General features: G+C 55.5%; 6 non-coding genes and 16 pseudogenes across 6 annotated transcripts; all 22 read right to left on the bottom strand.

Moving 5' to 3' along the window:
- Nucleotides 1-632: 632 nt before the first annotated feature.
- On the bottom strand, nt 633-823 carry LOC147099403 (U2 spliceosomal RNA). The gene has a single exon (XR_015074070.1). It is a non-coding gene; the product is annotated as a U2 spliceosomal RNA (small nuclear RNA).
- Nucleotides 824-1,461: 638 nt separating this feature from the next.
- LOC147099404 (U2 spliceosomal RNA) lies at nt 1,462-1,639 on the bottom strand (annotated as a pseudogene).
- Nucleotides 1,640-2,277: 638 nt separating this feature from the next.
- Nucleotides 2,278-2,490, bottom strand: LOC147099405 (U2 spliceosomal RNA; annotated as a pseudogene).
- A 104-nt stretch (nt 2,491-2,594) lies between these two features.
- LOC147099406 (U2 spliceosomal RNA) lies at nt 2,595-2,677 on the bottom strand (annotated as a pseudogene).
- A 638-nt stretch (nt 2,678-3,315) lies between these two features.
- On the bottom strand, nt 3,316-3,493 carry LOC147099407 (U2 spliceosomal RNA; annotated as a pseudogene).
- A 638-nt stretch (nt 3,494-4,131) lies between these two features.
- LOC147099408 (U2 spliceosomal RNA) lies at nt 4,132-4,343 on the bottom strand (annotated as a pseudogene).
- A 104-nt stretch (nt 4,344-4,447) lies between these two features.
- Nucleotides 4,448-4,530, bottom strand: LOC147099409 (U2 spliceosomal RNA; annotated as a pseudogene).
- Nucleotides 4,531-5,168: 638 nt separating this feature from the next.
- LOC147099410 (U2 spliceosomal RNA) lies at nt 5,169-5,359 on the bottom strand. Its single transcript, XR_015074071.1, has one exon. It is a non-coding gene; the product is annotated as a U2 spliceosomal RNA (small nuclear RNA).
- Nucleotides 5,360-5,997: 638 nt separating this feature from the next.
- On the bottom strand, nt 5,998-6,188 carry LOC147099411 (U2 spliceosomal RNA). The gene has a single exon (XR_015074072.1). It is a non-coding gene; the product is annotated as a U2 spliceosomal RNA (small nuclear RNA).
- Nucleotides 6,189-6,826: 638 nt separating this feature from the next.
- Nucleotides 6,827-7,038, bottom strand: LOC147099412 (U2 spliceosomal RNA; annotated as a pseudogene).
- A 104-nt stretch (nt 7,039-7,142) lies between these two features.
- Nucleotides 7,143-7,225, bottom strand: LOC147099413 (U2 spliceosomal RNA; annotated as a pseudogene).
- Nucleotides 7,226-7,863: 638 nt separating this feature from the next.
- LOC147099414 (U2 spliceosomal RNA) lies at nt 7,864-8,054 on the bottom strand. Its single transcript, XR_015074073.1, has one exon. It is a non-coding gene; the product is annotated as a U2 spliceosomal RNA (small nuclear RNA).
- Nucleotides 8,055-8,692: 638 nt separating this feature from the next.
- LOC147099415 (U2 spliceosomal RNA) lies at nt 8,693-8,870 on the bottom strand (annotated as a pseudogene).
- A 638-nt stretch (nt 8,871-9,508) lies between these two features.
- On the bottom strand, nt 9,509-9,720 carry LOC147099416 (U2 spliceosomal RNA; annotated as a pseudogene).
- A 104-nt stretch (nt 9,721-9,824) lies between these two features.
- Nucleotides 9,825-9,907, bottom strand: LOC147099417 (U2 spliceosomal RNA; annotated as a pseudogene).
- Nucleotides 9,908-10,545: 638 nt separating this feature from the next.
- Nucleotides 10,546-10,736, bottom strand: LOC147099418 (U2 spliceosomal RNA). The gene has a single exon (XR_015074075.1). It is a non-coding gene; the product is annotated as a U2 spliceosomal RNA (small nuclear RNA).
- A 638-nt stretch (nt 10,737-11,374) lies between these two features.
- On the bottom strand, nt 11,375-11,552 carry LOC147099419 (U2 spliceosomal RNA; annotated as a pseudogene).
- A 638-nt stretch (nt 11,553-12,190) lies between these two features.
- LOC147099420 (U2 spliceosomal RNA) lies at nt 12,191-12,403 on the bottom strand (annotated as a pseudogene).
- Nucleotides 12,404-12,507: 104 nt separating this feature from the next.
- Nucleotides 12,508-12,590, bottom strand: LOC147099421 (U2 spliceosomal RNA; annotated as a pseudogene).
- A 638-nt stretch (nt 12,591-13,228) lies between these two features.
- On the bottom strand, nt 13,229-13,419 carry LOC147099422 (U2 spliceosomal RNA). Its single transcript, XR_015074076.1, has one exon. It is a non-coding gene; the product is annotated as a U2 spliceosomal RNA (small nuclear RNA).
- Nucleotides 13,420-14,057: 638 nt separating this feature from the next.
- On the bottom strand, nt 14,058-14,270 carry LOC147099423 (U2 spliceosomal RNA; annotated as a pseudogene).
- Nucleotides 14,271-14,374: 104 nt separating this feature from the next.
- LOC147099424 (U2 spliceosomal RNA) lies at nt 14,375-14,457 on the bottom strand (annotated as a pseudogene).
- Between the last annotated feature and the right edge of the window lie 435 nt (nt 14,458-14,892).

The following is a 14,892-nucleotide window of genomic DNA, read 5'->3' on the forward strand; positions in this document are numbered from 1 at the left end:
TAAACTCCCGCCGACGCGCAAGTGTCCCTCGGCCTCTGTCTTCTCCGTCAATCTGGCCGCGGTCGGCCGAGCGCAGGTGCGACGGCGGGCCTGCAGCAAGAGAGCAATTTCGGCCAGGGCTTACTTACTTGCAAGCCAGACGAAAAGCCGTGCCCGTATGGCACCCCCTTCCCTTCGGCGGAGATGACGCCATGAAAGCATTTGCATTTTGCGAGCAATTAACCAACCGGGCGGCGCGCAGGAGCGCGCCGGCGGGGCTTGCGGTGTCCCCTCCCCCCTCCTTTTCCAACGGGGGCGGGCGCAGTGGCTCAGAAATCCAACAGGGTGCAGCACGGTCCAGGTCAGCTGCAGAGCGGGAAAGGTGGCGAGGCCCCGCCCTGAAATCCAGGGCACGTCCCCATATGCAAATAAGAAAGAAAAACACAATTTTGACATGCAAACGCAGAGCGAAAAACACCCCCGAAGGCGGCTGCTTAGCCTGCGGCGCGGCCGGCCAGCGAGCGGGTGAAAAGTAAGGCGGCGGCACGACAAGGGCGAGCCCGAGCGGCTCTACAACGGAAAGACAGCACGGCTGAAAGTGGTGCGAAAACTTTTTCTGCTTTTGACTTTTGCGACTTCCCACCCCAAAGAGGGGAAGCTGCACCGCTCCCGGAAGCACTGCAATACCAGGTCGATGCGTGGAGTGGACGGAGCAAGCCCCTGTTCCATCTCCCTGTTCCAAAAATCAATTTAATATTTGGTCCCCAGATAGGGGACGTATCAGATATTAAACTGATAAGAACAGATACTACACTTGATCTTAGCCAAAAGGCCGAGAAGCGATAGCCTGTAAACTCCCGCCGACGCGCAAGTGTCCCTCGGCCTCTGTCTTCTCCGTCAATCTGGCCGCGGTCGGCCGAGCGCAGGTGCGACGGCGGGCCTGCAGCAAGAGAGCAATTTCGGCCAGGGCTTACTTACTTGCAAGCCAGACGAAAAGCCGTGCCCGTATGGCACCCCCTTCCCTTCGGCGGAGATGACGCCATGAAAGCATTTGCATTTTGCGAGCAATTAACCAACCGGGCGGCGCGCAGGAGCGCGCCGGCGGGGCTTGCGGTGTCCCCTCCCCCCTCCTTTTCCAACGGGGGCGGGCGCAGTGGCTCAGAAATCCAACAGGGTGCAGCACGGTCCAGGTCAGCTGCAGAGCGGGAAAGGTGGCGAGGCCCCGCCCTGAAATCCAGGGCACGTCCCCATATGCAAATAAGAAAGAAAAACACAATTTTGACATGCAAACGCAGAGCGAAAAACACCCCCGAAGGCGGCTGCTTAGCCTGCGGCGCGGCCGGCCAGCGAGCGGGTGAAAAGTAAGGCGGCGGCACGACAAGGGCGAGCCCGAGCGGCTCTACAACGGAAAGACAGCACGGCTGAAAGTGGTGCGAAAACTTTTTCTGCTTTTGACTTTTGCGACTTCCCACCCCAAAGAGGGGAAGCTGCACCGCTCCCGGAAGCACTGCAATACCAGGTCGATGCGTGGAGTGGACGGAGCAAGCCCCTGTTCCATAAATCAATTTAATATTTGGTCCCCAGATAGGGGACGTATCAGATATTAAACTGATAAGAACAGATACTACACTTGATCTTAGCCAAAAGGCCGAGAAGCGATAGCCTGTAAACTCCCGCCGACGCGCAAGTGTCCCTCGGCCTCTGTCTTCTCCGTCAATCTGGCCGCGGTCGGCCGAGCGCAGGTGCGACGGCGGGCCTGCAGCAAGAGAGCAATTTCGGCCAGGGCTTACTTACTTGCAAGCCAGACGAAAAGCCGTGCCCGTATGGCACCCCCTTCCCTTCGGCGGAGATGACGCCATGAAAGCATTTGCATTTTGCGAGCAATTAACCAACCGGGCGGCGCGCAGGAGCGCGCCGGCGGGGCTTGCGGTGTCCCCTCCCCCCTCCTTTTCCAACGGGGGCGGGCGCAGTGGCTCAGAAATCCAACAGGGTGCAGCACGGTCCAGGTCAGCTGCAGAGCGGGAAAGGTGGCGAGGCCCCGCCCTGAAATCCAGGGCACGTCCCCATATGCAAATAAGAAAGAAAAACACAATTTTGACATGCAAACGCAGAGCGAAAAACACCCCCGAAGGCGGCTGCTTAGCCTGCGGCGCGGCCGGCCAGCGAGCGGGTGAAAAGTAAGGCGGCGGCACGACAAGGGCGAGCCCGAGCGGCTCTACAACGGAAAGACAGCACGGCTGAAAGTGGTGCGAAAACTTTTTCTGCTTTTGACTTTTGCGACTTCCCACCCCAAAGAGGGGAAGCTGCACCGCTCCCGGAAGCACTGCAATACCAGGTCGATGCGTGGAGTGGACGGAGCAAGCCCCTGTTCCATCTCCCTGTTCCAAAAATCAATTTAATATTTGGTCCCCAGATAGGGGACGTATCAGATATTAAACTGATAAGAACAGATTTTTTTTTTTTTTTTTTTTTTTTTTTTTCAATATATATGCTTTATTCATAAAAATCTTTGTTCATGTACATGACAATGCAGTCCACATCTGGTACAGTGCAAATTAACTTCAGCACATGGCACTCAATTTACAAATTACATTACATTTTTCATTACATATATCAAAGCATGTTTCAATATATAACAATATACACTCCACAAATCATATTACTACACTTGATCTTAGCCAAAAGGCCGAGAAGCGATAGCCTGTAAACTCCCGCCGACGCGCAAGTGTCCCTCGGCCTCTGTCTTCTCCGTCAATCTGGCCGCGGTCGGCCGAGCGCAGGTGCGACGGCGGGCCTGCAGCAAGAGAGCAATTTCGGCCAGGGCTTACTTACTTGCAAGCCAGACGAAAAGCCGTGCCCGTATGGCACCCCCTTCCCTTCGGCGGAGATGACGCCATGAAAGCATTTGCATTTTGCGAGCAATTAACCAACCGGGCGGCGCGCAGGAGCGCGCCGGCGGGGCTTGCGGTGTCCCCTCCCCCCTCCTTTTCCAACGGGGGCGGGCGCAGTGGCTCAGAAATCCAACAGGGTGCAGCACGGTCCAGGTCAGCTGCAGAGCGGGAAAGGTGGCGAGGCCCCGCCCTGAAATCCAGGGCACGTCCCCATATGCAAATAAGAAAGAAAAACACAATTTTGACATGCAAACGCAGAGCGAAAAACACCCCCGAAGGCGGCTGCTTAGCCTGCGGCGCGGCCGGCCAGCGAGCGGGTGAAAAGTAAGGCGGCGGCACGACAAGGGCGAGCCCGAGCGGCTCTACAACGGAAAGACAGCACGGCTGAAAGTGGTGCGAAAACTTTTTCTGCTTTTGACTTTTGCGACTTCCCACCCCAAAGAGGGGAAGCTGCACCGCTCCCGGAAGCACTGCAATACCAGGTCGATGCGTGGAGTGGACGGAGCAAGCCCCTGTTCCATAAATCAATTTAATATTTGGTCCCCAGATAGGGGACGTATCAGATATTAAACTGATAAGAACAGATACTACACTTGATCTTAGCCAAAAGGCCGAGAAGCGATAGCCTGTAAACTCCCGCCGACGCGCAAGTGTCCCTCGGCCTCTGTCTTCTCCGTCAATCTGGCCGCGGTCGGCCGAGCGCAGGTGCGACGGCGGGCCTGCAGCAAGAGAGCAATTTCGGCCAGGGCTTACTTACTTGCAAGCCAGACGAAAAGCCGTGCCCGTATGGCACCCCCTTCCCTTCGGCGGAGATGACGCCATGAAAGCATTTGCATTTTGCGAGCAATTAACCAACCGGGCGGCGCGCAGGAGCGCGCCGGCGGGGCTTGCGGTGTCCCCTCCCCCCTCCTTTTCCAACGGGGGCGGGCGCAGTGGCTCAGAAATCCAACAGGGTGCAGCACGGTCCAGGTCAGCTGCAGAGCGGGAAAGGTGGCGAGGCCCCGCCCTGAAATCCAGGGCACGTCCCCATATGCAAATAAGAAAGAAAAACACAATTTTGACATGCAAACGCAGAGCGAAAAACACCCCCGAAGGCGGCTGCTTAGCCTGCGGCGCGGCCGGCCAGCGAGCGGGTGAAAAGTAAGGCGGCGGCACGACAAGGGCGAGCCCGAGCGGCTCTACAACGGAAAGACAGCACGGCTGAAAGTGGTGCGAAAACTTTTTCTGCTTTTGACTTTTGCGACTTCCCACCCCAAAGAGGGGAAGCTGCACCGCTCCCGGAAGCACTGCAATACCAGGTCGATGCGTGGAGTGGACGGAGCAAGCCCCTGTTCCATCTCCCTGTTCCAAAAATCAATTTAATATTTGGTCCCCAGATAGGGGACGTATCAGATATTAAACTGATAAGAACAGATTTTTTTTTTTTTTTTTTTTTTTTTTTTCAATATATATGCTTTATTCATAAAAATCTTTGTTCATGTACATGACAATGCAGTCCACATCTGGTACAGTGCAAATTAACTTCAGCACATGGCACTCAATTTACAAATTACATTACATTTTTCATTACATATATCAAAGCATGTTTCAATATATAACAATATACACTCCACAAATCATATTACTACACTTGATCTTAGCCAAAAGGCCGAGAAGCGATAGCCTGTAAACTCCCGCCGACGCGCAAGTGTCCCTCGGCCTCTGTCTTCTCCGTCAATCTGGCCGCGGTCGGCCGAGCGCAGGTGCGACGGCGGGCCTGCAGCAAGAGAGCAATTTCGGCCAGGGCTTACTTACTTGCAAGCCAGACGAAAAGCCGTGCCCGTATGGCACCCCCTTCCCTTCGGCGGAGATGACGCCATGAAAGCATTTGCATTTTGCGAGCAATTAACCAACCGGGCGGCGCGCAGGAGCGCGCCGGCGGGGCTTGCGGTGTCCCCTCCCCCCTCCTTTTCCAACGGGGGCGGGCGCAGTGGCTCAGAAATCCAACAGGGTGCAGCACGGTCCAGGTCAGCTGCAGAGCGGGAAAGGTGGCGAGGCCCCGCCCTGAAATCCAGGGCACGTCCCCATATGCAAATAAGAAAGAAAAACACAATTTTGACATGCAAACGCAGAGCGAAAAACACCCCCGAAGGCGGCTGCTTAGCCTGCGGCGCGGCCGGCCAGCGAGCGGGTGAAAAGTAAGGCGGCGGCACGACAAGGGCGAGCCCGAGCGGCTCTACAACGGAAAGACAGCACGGCTGAAAGTGGTGCGAAAACTTTTTCTGCTTTTGACTTTTGCGACTTCCCACCCCAAAGAGGGGAAGCTGCACCGCTCCCGGAAGCACTGCAATACCAGGTCGATGCGTGGAGTGGACGGAGCAAGCCCCTGTTCCATCTCCCTGTTCCAAAAATCAATTTAATATTTGGTCCCCAGATAGGGGACGTATCAGATATTAAACTGATAAGAACAGATACTACACTTGATCTTAGCCAAAAGGCCGAGAAGCGATAGCCTGTAAACTCCCGCCGACGCGCAAGTGTCCCTCGGCCTCTGTCTTCTCCGTCAATCTGGCCGCGGTCGGCCGAGCGCAGGTGCGACGGCGGGCCTGCAGCAAGAGAGCAATTTCGGCCAGGGCTTACTTACTTGCAAGCCAGACGAAAAGCCGTGCCCGTATGGCACCCCCTTCCCTTCGGCGGAGATGACGCCATGAAAGCATTTGCATTTTGCGAGCAATTAACCAACCGGGCGGCGCGCAGGAGCGCGCCGGCGGGGCTTGCGGTGTCCCCTCCCCCCTCCTTTTCCAACGGGGGCGGGCGCAGTGGCTCAGAAATCCAACAGGGTGCAGCACGGTCCAGGTCAGCTGCAGAGCGGGAAAGGTGGCGAGGCCCCGCCCTGAAATCCAGGGCACGTCCCCATATGCAAATAAGAAAGAAAAACACAATTTTGACATGCAAACGCAGAGCGAAAAACACCCCCGAAGGCGGCTGCTTAGCCTGCGGCGCGGCCGGCCAGCGAGCGGGTGAAAAGTAAGGCGGCGGCACGACAAGGGCGAGCCCGAGCGGCTCTACAACGGAAAGACAGCACGGCTGAAAGTGGTGCGAAAACTTTTTCTGCTTTTGACTTTTGCGACTTCCCACCCCAAAGAGGGGAAGCTGCACCGCTCCCGGAAGCACTGCAATACCAGGTCGATGCGTGGAGTGGACGGAGCAAGCCCCTGTTCCATCTCCCTGTTCCAAAAATCAATTTAATATTTGGTCCCCAGATAGGGGACGTATCAGATATTAAACTGATAAGAACAGATACTACACTTGATCTTAGCCAAAAGGCCGAGAAGCGATAGCCTGTAAACTCCCGCCGACGCGCAAGTGTCCCTCGGCCTCTGTCTTCTCCGTCAATCTGGCCGCGGTCGGCCGAGCGCAGGTGCGACGGCGGGCCTGCAGCAAGAGAGCAATTTCGGCCAGGGCTTACTTACTTGCAAGCCAGACGAAAAGCCGTGCCCGTATGGCACCCCCTTCCCTTCGGCGGAGATGACGCCATGAAAGCATTTGCATTTTGCGAGCAATTAACCAACCGGGCGGCGCGCAGGAGCGCGCCGGCGGGGCTTGCGGTGTCCCCTCCCCCCTCCTTTTCCAACGGGGGCGGGCGCAGTGGCTCAGAAATCCAACAGGGTGCAGCACGGTCCAGGTCAGCTGCAGAGCGGGAAAGGTGGCGAGGCCCCGCCCTGAAATCCAGGGCACGTCCCCATATGCAAATAAGAAAGAAAAACACAATTTTGACATGCAAACGCAGAGCGAAAAACACCCCCGAAGGCGGCTGCTTAGCCTGCGGCGCGGCCGGCCAGCGAGCGGGTGAAAAGTAAGGCGGCGGCACGACAAGGGCGAGCCCGAGCGGCTCTACAACGGAAAGACAGCACGGCTGAAAGTGGTGCGAAAACTTTTTCTGCTTTTGACTTTTGCGACTTCCCACCCCAAAGAGGGGAAGCTGCACCGCTCCCGGAAGCACTGCAATACCAGGTCGATGCGTGGAGTGGACGGAGCAAGCCCCTGTTCCATCTCCCTGTTCCAAAAATCAATTTAATATTTGGTCCCCAGATAGGGGACGTATCAGATATTAAACTGATAAGAACAGATTTTTTTTTTTTTTTTTTTTTTTTTTTTCAATATATATGCTTTATTCATAAAAATCTTTGTTCATGTACATGACAATGCAGTCCACATCTGGTACAGTGCAAATTAACTTCAGCACATGGCACTCAATTTACAAATTACATTACATTTTTCATTACATATATCAAAGCATGTTTCAATATATAACAATATACACTCCACAAATCATATTACTACACTTGATCTTAGCCAAAAGGCCGAGAAGCGATAGCCTGTAAACTCCCGCCGACGCGCAAGTGTCCCTCGGCCTCTGTCTTCTCCGTCAATCTGGCCGCGGTCGGCCGAGCGCAGGTGCGACGGCGGGCCTGCAGCAAGAGAGCAATTTCGGCCAGGGCTTACTTACTTGCAAGCCAGACGAAAAGCCGTGCCCGTATGGCACCCCCTTCCCTTCGGCGGAGATGACGCCATGAAAGCATTTGCATTTTGCGAGCAATTAACCAACCGGGCGGCGCGCAGGAGCGCGCCGGCGGGGCTTGCGGTGTCCCCTCCCCCCTCCTTTTCCAACGGGGGCGGGCGCAGTGGCTCAGAAATCCAACAGGGTGCAGCACGGTCCAGGTCAGCTGCAGAGCGGGAAAGGTGGCGAGGCCCCGCCCTGAAATCCAGGGCACGTCCCCATATGCAAATAAGAAAGAAAAACACAATTTTGACATGCAAACGCAGAGCGAAAAACACCCCCGAAGGCGGCTGCTTAGCCTGCGGCGCGGCCGGCCAGCGAGCGGGTGAAAAGTAAGGCGGCGGCACGACAAGGGCGAGCCCGAGCGGCTCTACAACGGAAAGACAGCACGGCTGAAAGTGGTGCGAAAACTTTTTCTGCTTTTGACTTTTGCGACTTCCCACCCCAAAGAGGGGAAGCTGCACCGCTCCCGGAAGCACTGCAATACCAGGTCGATGCGTGGAGTGGACGGAGCAAGCCCCTGTTCCATCTCCCTGTTCCAAAAATCAATTTAATATTTGGTCCCCAGATAGGGGACGTATCAGATATTAAACTGATAAGAACAGATACTACACTTGATCTTAGCCAAAAGGCCGAGAAGCGATAGCCTGTAAACTCCCGCCGACGCGCAAGTGTCCCTCGGCCTCTGTCTTCTCCGTCAATCTGGCCGCGGTCGGCCGAGCGCAGGTGCGACGGCGGGCCTGCAGCAAGAGAGCAATTTCGGCCAGGGCTTACTTACTTGCAAGCCAGACGAAAAGCCGTGCCCGTATGGCACCCCCTTCCCTTCGGCGGAGATGACGCCATGAAAGCATTTGCATTTTGCGAGCAATTAACCAACCGGGCGGCGCGCAGGAGCGCGCCGGCGGGGCTTGCGGTGTCCCCTCCCCCCTCCTTTTCCAACGGGGGCGGGCGCAGTGGCTCAGAAATCCAACAGGGTGCAGCACGGTCCAGGTCAGCTGCAGAGCGGGAAAGGTGGCGAGGCCCCGCCCTGAAATCCAGGGCACGTCCCCATATGCAAATAAGAAAGAAAAACACAATTTTGACATGCAAACGCAGAGCGAAAAACACCCCCGAAGGCGGCTGCTTAGCCTGCGGCGCGGCCGGCCAGCGAGCGGGTGAAAAGTAAGGCGGCGGCACGACAAGGGCGAGCCCGAGCGGCTCTACAACGGAAAGACAGCACGGCTGAAAGTGGTGCGAAAACTTTTTCTGCTTTTGACTTTTGCGACTTCCCACCCCAAAGAGGGGAAGCTGCACCGCTCCCGGAAGCACTGCAATACCAGGTCGATGCGTGGAGTGGACGGAGCAAGCCCCTGTTCCATAAATCAATTTAATATTTGGTCCCCAGATAGGGGACGTATCAGATATTAAACTGATAAGAACAGATACTACACTTGATCTTAGCCAAAAGGCCGAGAAGCGATAGCCTGTAAACTCCCGCCGACGCGCAAGTGTCCCTCGGCCTCTGTCTTCTCCGTCAATCTGGCCGCGGTCGGCCGAGCGCAGGTGCGACGGCGGGCCTGCAGCAAGAGAGCAATTTCGGCCAGGGCTTACTTACTTGCAAGCCAGACGAAAAGCCGTGCCCGTATGGCACCCCCTTCCCTTCGGCGGAGATGACGCCATGAAAGCATTTGCATTTTGCGAGCAATTAACCAACCGGGCGGCGCGCAGGAGCGCGCCGGCGGGGCTTGCGGTGTCCCCTCCCCCCTCCTTTTCCAACGGGGGCGGGCGCAGTGGCTCAGAAATCCAACAGGGTGCAGCACGGTCCAGGTCAGCTGCAGAGCGGGAAAGGTGGCGAGGCCCCGCCCTGAAATCCAGGGCACGTCCCCATATGCAAATAAGAAAGAAAAACACAATTTTGACATGCAAACGCAGAGCGAAAAACACCCCCGAAGGCGGCTGCTTAGCCTGCGGCGCGGCCGGCCAGCGAGCGGGTGAAAAGTAAGGCGGCGGCACGACAAGGGCGAGCCCGAGCGGCTCTACAACGGAAAGACAGCACGGCTGAAAGTGGTGCGAAAACTTTTTCTGCTTTTGACTTTTGCGACTTCCCACCCCAAAGAGGGGAAGCTGCACCGCTCCCGGAAGCACTGCAATACCAGGTCGATGCGTGGAGTGGACGGAGCAAGCCCCTGTTCCATCTCCCTGTTCCAAAAATCAATTTAATATTTGGTCCCCAGATAGGGGACGTATCAGATATTAAACTGATAAGAACAGATTTTTTTTTTTTTTTTTTTTTTTTTTTTCAATATATATGCTTTATTCATAAAAATCTTTGTTCATGTACATGACAATGCAGTCCACATCTGGTACAGTGCAAATTAACTTCAGCACATGGCACTCAATTTACAAATTACATTACATTTTTCATTACATATATCAAAGCATGTTTCAATATATAACAATATACACTCCACAAATCATATTACTACACTTGATCTTAGCCAAAAGGCCGAGAAGCGATAGCCTGTAAACTCCCGCCGACGCGCAAGTGTCCCTCGGCCTCTGTCTTCTCCGTCAATCTGGCCGCGGTCGGCCGAGCGCAGGTGCGACGGCGGGCCTGCAGCAAGAGAGCAATTTCGGCCAGGGCTTACTTACTTGCAAGCCAGACGAAAAGCCGTGCCCGTATGGCACCCCCTTCCCTTCGGCGGAGATGACGCCATGAAAGCATTTGCATTTTGCGAGCAATTAACCAACCGGGCGGCGCGCAGGAGCGCGCCGGCGGGGCTTGCGGTGTCCCCTCCCCCCTCCTTTTCCAACGGGGGCGGGCGCAGTGGCTCAGAAATCCAACAGGGTGCAGCACGGTCCAGGTCAGCTGCAGAGCGGGAAAGGTGGCGAGGCCCCGCCCTGAAATCCAGGGCACGTCCCCATATGCAAATAAGAAAGAAAAACACAATTTTGACATGCAAACGCAGAGCGAAAAACACCCCCGAAGGCGGCTGCTTAGCCTGCGGCGCGGCCGGCCAGCGAGCGGGTGAAAAGTAAGGCGGCGGCACGACAAGGGCGAGCCCGAGCGGCTCTACAACGGAAAGACAGCACGGCTGAAAGTGGTGCGAAAACTTTTTCTGCTTTTGACTTTTGCGACTTCCCACCCCAAAGAGGGGAAGCTGCACCGCTCCCGGAAGCACTGCAATACCAGGTCGATGCGTGGAGTGGACGGAGCAAGCCCCTGTTCCATCTCCCTGTTCCAAAAATCAATTTAATATTTGGTCCCCAGATAGGGGACGTATCAGATATTAAACTGATAAGAACAGATACTACACTTGATCTTAGCCAAAAGGCCGAGAAGCGATAGCCTGTAAACTCCCGCCGACGCGCAAGTGTCCCTCGGCCTCTGTCTTCTCCGTCAATCTGGCCGCGGTCGGCCGAGCGCAGGTGCGACGGCGGGCCTGCAGCAAGAGAGCAATTTCGGCCAGGGCTTACTTACTTGCAAGCCAGACGAAAAGCCGTGCCCGTATGGCACCCCCTTCCCTTCGGCGGAGATGACGCCATGAAAGCATTTGCATTTTGCGAGCAATTAACCAACCGGGCGGCGCGCAGGAGCGCGCCGGCGGGGCTTGCGGTGTCCCCTCCCCCCTCCTTTTCCAACGGGGGCGGGCGCAGTGGCTCAGAAATCCAACAGGGTGCAGCACGGTCCAGGTCAGCTGCAGAGCGGGAAAGGTGGCGAGGCCCCGCCCTGAAATCCAGGGCACGTCCCCATATGCAAATAAGAAAGAAAAACACAATTTTGACATGCAAACGCAGAGCGAAAAACACCCCCGAAGGCGGCTGCTTAGCCTGCGGCGCGGCCGGCCAGCGAGCGGGTGAAAAGTAAGGCGGCGGCACGACAAGGGCGAGCCCGAGCGGCTCTACAACGGAAAGACAGCACGGCTGAAAGTGGTGCGAAAACTTTTTCTGCTTTTGACTTTTGCGACTTCCCACCCCAAAGAGGGGAAGCTGCACCGCTCCCGGAAGCACTGCAATACCAGGTCGATGCGTGGAGTGGACGGAGCAAGCCCCTGTTCCATAAATCAATTTAATATTTGGTCCCCAGATAGGGGACGTATCAGATATTAAACTGATAAGAACAGATACTACACTTGATCTTAGCCAAAAGGCCGAGAAGCGATAGCCTGTAAACTCCCGCCGACGCGCAAGTGTCCCTCGGCCTCTGTCTTCTCCGTCAATCTGGCCGCGGTCGGCCGAGCGCAGGTGCGACGGCGGGCCTGCAGCAAGAGAGCAATTTCGGCCAGGGCTTACTTACTTGCAAGCCAGACGAAAAGCCGTGCCCGTATGGCACCCCCTTCCCTTCGGCGGAGATGACGCCATGAAAGCATTTGCATTTTGCGAGCAATTAACCAACCGGGCGGCGCGCAGGAGCGCGCCGGCGGGGCTTGCGGTGTCCCCTCCCCCCTCCTTTTCCAACGGGGGCGGGCGCAGTGGCTCAGAAATCCAACAGGGTGCAGCACGGTCCAGGTCAGCTGCAGAGCGGGAAAGGTGGCGAGGCCCCGCCCTGAAATCCAGGGCACGTCCCCATATGCAAATAAGAAAGAAAAACACAATTTTGACATGCAAACGCAGAGCGAAAAACACCCCCGAAGGCGGCTGCTTAGCCTGCGGCGCGGCCGGCCAGCGAGCGGGTGAAAAGTAAGGCGGCGGCACGACAAGGGCGAGCCCGAGCGGCTCTACAACGGAAAGACAGCACGGCTGAAAGTGGTGCGAAAACTTTTTCTGCTTTTGACTTTTGCGACTTCCCACCCCAAAGAGGGGAAGCTGCACCGCTCCCGGAAGCACTGCAATACCAGGTCGATGCGTGGAGTGGACGGAGCAAGCCCCTGTTCCATCTCCCTGTTCCAAAAATCAATTTAATATTTGGTCCCCAGATAGGGGACGTATCAGATATTAAACTGATAAGAACAGATTTTTTTTTTTTTTTTTTTTTTTTTTTTTCAATATATATGCTTTATTCATAAAAATCTTTGTTCATGTACATGACAATGCAGTCCACATCTGGTACAGTGCAAATTAACTTCAGCACATGGCACTCAATTTACAAATTACATTACATTTTTCATTACATATATCAAAGCATGTTTCAATATATAACAATATACACTCCACAAATCATATTACTACACTTGATCTTAGCCAAAAGGCCGAGAAGCGATAGCCTGTAAACTCCCGCCGACGCGCAAGTGTCCCTCGGCCTCTGTCTTCTCCGTCAATCTGGCCGCGGTCGGCCGAGCGCAGGTGCGACGGCGGGCCTGCAGCAAGAGAGCAATTTCGGCCAGGGCTTACTTACTTGCAAGCCAGACGAAAAGCCGTGCCCGTATGGCACCCCCTTCCCTTCGGCGGAGATGACGCCATGAAAGCATTTGCATTTTGCGAGCAATTAACCAACCGGGCGGCGCGCAGGAGCGCGCCGGCGGGGCTTGCGGTGTCCCCTCCCCCCTCCTTTTCCAACGGGGGCGGGCGCAGTGGCTCAGAAATCCAACAGGGTGCAGCACGGTCCAGGTCAGCTGCAGAGCGGGAAAGGTGGCGAGGCCCCGCCCTGAAATCCAGGGCACGTCCCCATATGCAAATAAGAAAGAAAAACACAATTTTGACATGCAAACGCAGAGCGAAAAACACCCCCGAAGGCGGCTGCTTAGCCTGCGGCGCGGCCGGCCAGCGAGCGGGTGAAAAGTAAGGCGGCGGCACGACAAGGGCGAGCCCGAGCGGCTCTACAACGGAAAGACAGCACGGCTGAAAGTGGTGCGAAAACTTTTTCTGCTTTTGACTTTTGCGACTTCCCACCCCAAAGAGGGGAAGCTGCACCGCTCCCGGAAGCACTGCAATACCAGGTCGATGCGTGGAGTGGACGGAGCAAGCCCCTGTTCCATCTCCCTGTTCCAAAAATCAATTTAATATTTGGTCCCCAGATAGGGGACGTATCAGATATTAAACTGATAAGAACAGATACTACACTTGATCTTAGCCAAAAGGCCGAGAAGCGATAGCCTGTAAACTCCCGCCGACGCGCAAGTGTCCCTCGGCCTCTGTCTTCTCCGTCAATCTGGCCGCGGTCGGCCGAGCGCAGGTGCGACGGCGGGCCTGCAGCAAGAGAGCAATTTCGGCCAGGGCTTACTTACTTGCAAGCCAGACGAAAAGCCGTGCCCGTATGGCACCCCCTTCCCTTCGGCGGAGATGACGCCATGAAAGCATTTGCATTTTGCGAGCAATTAACCAACCGGGCGGCGCGCAGGAGCGCGCCGGCGGGGCTTGCGGTGTCCCCTCCCCCCTCCTTTTCCAACGGGGGCGGGCGCAGTGGCTCAGAAATCCAACAGGGTGCAGCACGGTCCAGGTCAGCTGCAGAGCGGGAAAGGTGGCGAGGCCCCGCCCTGAAATCCAGGGCACGTCCCCATATGCAAATAAGAAAGAAAAACACAATTTTGACATGCAAACGCAGAGCGAAAAACACCCCCGAAGGCGGCTGCTTAGCCTGCGGCGCGGCCGGCCAGCGAGCGGGTGAAAAGTAAGGCGGCGGCACGACAAGGGCGAGCCCGAGCGGCTCTACAACGGAAAGACAGCACGGCTGAAAGTGGTGCGAAAACTTTTTCTGCTTTTGACTTTTGCGACTTCCCACCCCAAAGAGGGGAAGCTGCACCGCTCCCGGAAGCACTGCAATACCAGGTCGATGCGTGGAGTGGACGGAGCAAGCCCCTGTTCCATCTCCCTGTTCCAAAAATCAATTTAATATTTGGTCCCCAGATAGGGGACGTATCAGATATTAAACTGATAAGAACAGATTTTTTTTTTTTTTTTTTTTTTTTTTTTTCAATATATATGCTTTATTCATAAAAATCTTTGTTCATGTACATGACAATGCAGTCCACATCTGGTACAGTGCAAATTAACTTCAGCACATGGCACTCAATTTACAAATTACATTACATTTTTCATTACATATATCAAAGCATGTTTCAATATATAACAATATACACTCCACAAATCATATTACTACACTTGATCTTAGCCAAAAGGCCGAGAAGCGATAGCCTGTAAACTCCCGCCGACGCGCAAGTGTCCCTCGGCCTCTGTCTTCTCCGTCAATCTGGCCGCGGTCGGCCGAGCGCAGGTGCGACGGCGGGCCTGCAGCAAGAGAGCAATTTCGGCCAGGGCTTACTTACTTGCAAGCCAGACGAAAAGCCGTGCCCGTATGGCACCCCCTTCCCTTCGGCGGAGATGACGCCATGAAAGCATTTGCATTTTGCGAGCAATTAACCAACCGGGCGGCGCGCAGGAGCGCGCCGGCGGGGCTTGCGGTGTCCCCTCCCCCCTCCTTTTCCAACGGGGGCGGGCGCAGTGGCTCAGAAATCCAACAGGGTGCAGCACGGTCCAGGTCAGCTGCAGAGCGGGAAAGGTGGCGAGGCCCCGCCCTGAAATCCAGGGCACGTCCCCATATGCAAATAAGAAAGAAAAACACAATTT

The sequence above is a fragment of the Somniosus microcephalus genome, chromosome 28, assembly GCF_052327205.1.
Source record: "Somniosus microcephalus isolate GS21.2 chromosome 28, FLI_Smic_1.0, whole genome shotgun sequence".
Taxonomy (NCBI): domain Eukaryota; kingdom Metazoa; phylum Chordata; class Chondrichthyes; order Squaliformes; family Somniosidae; genus Somniosus; species Somniosus microcephalus.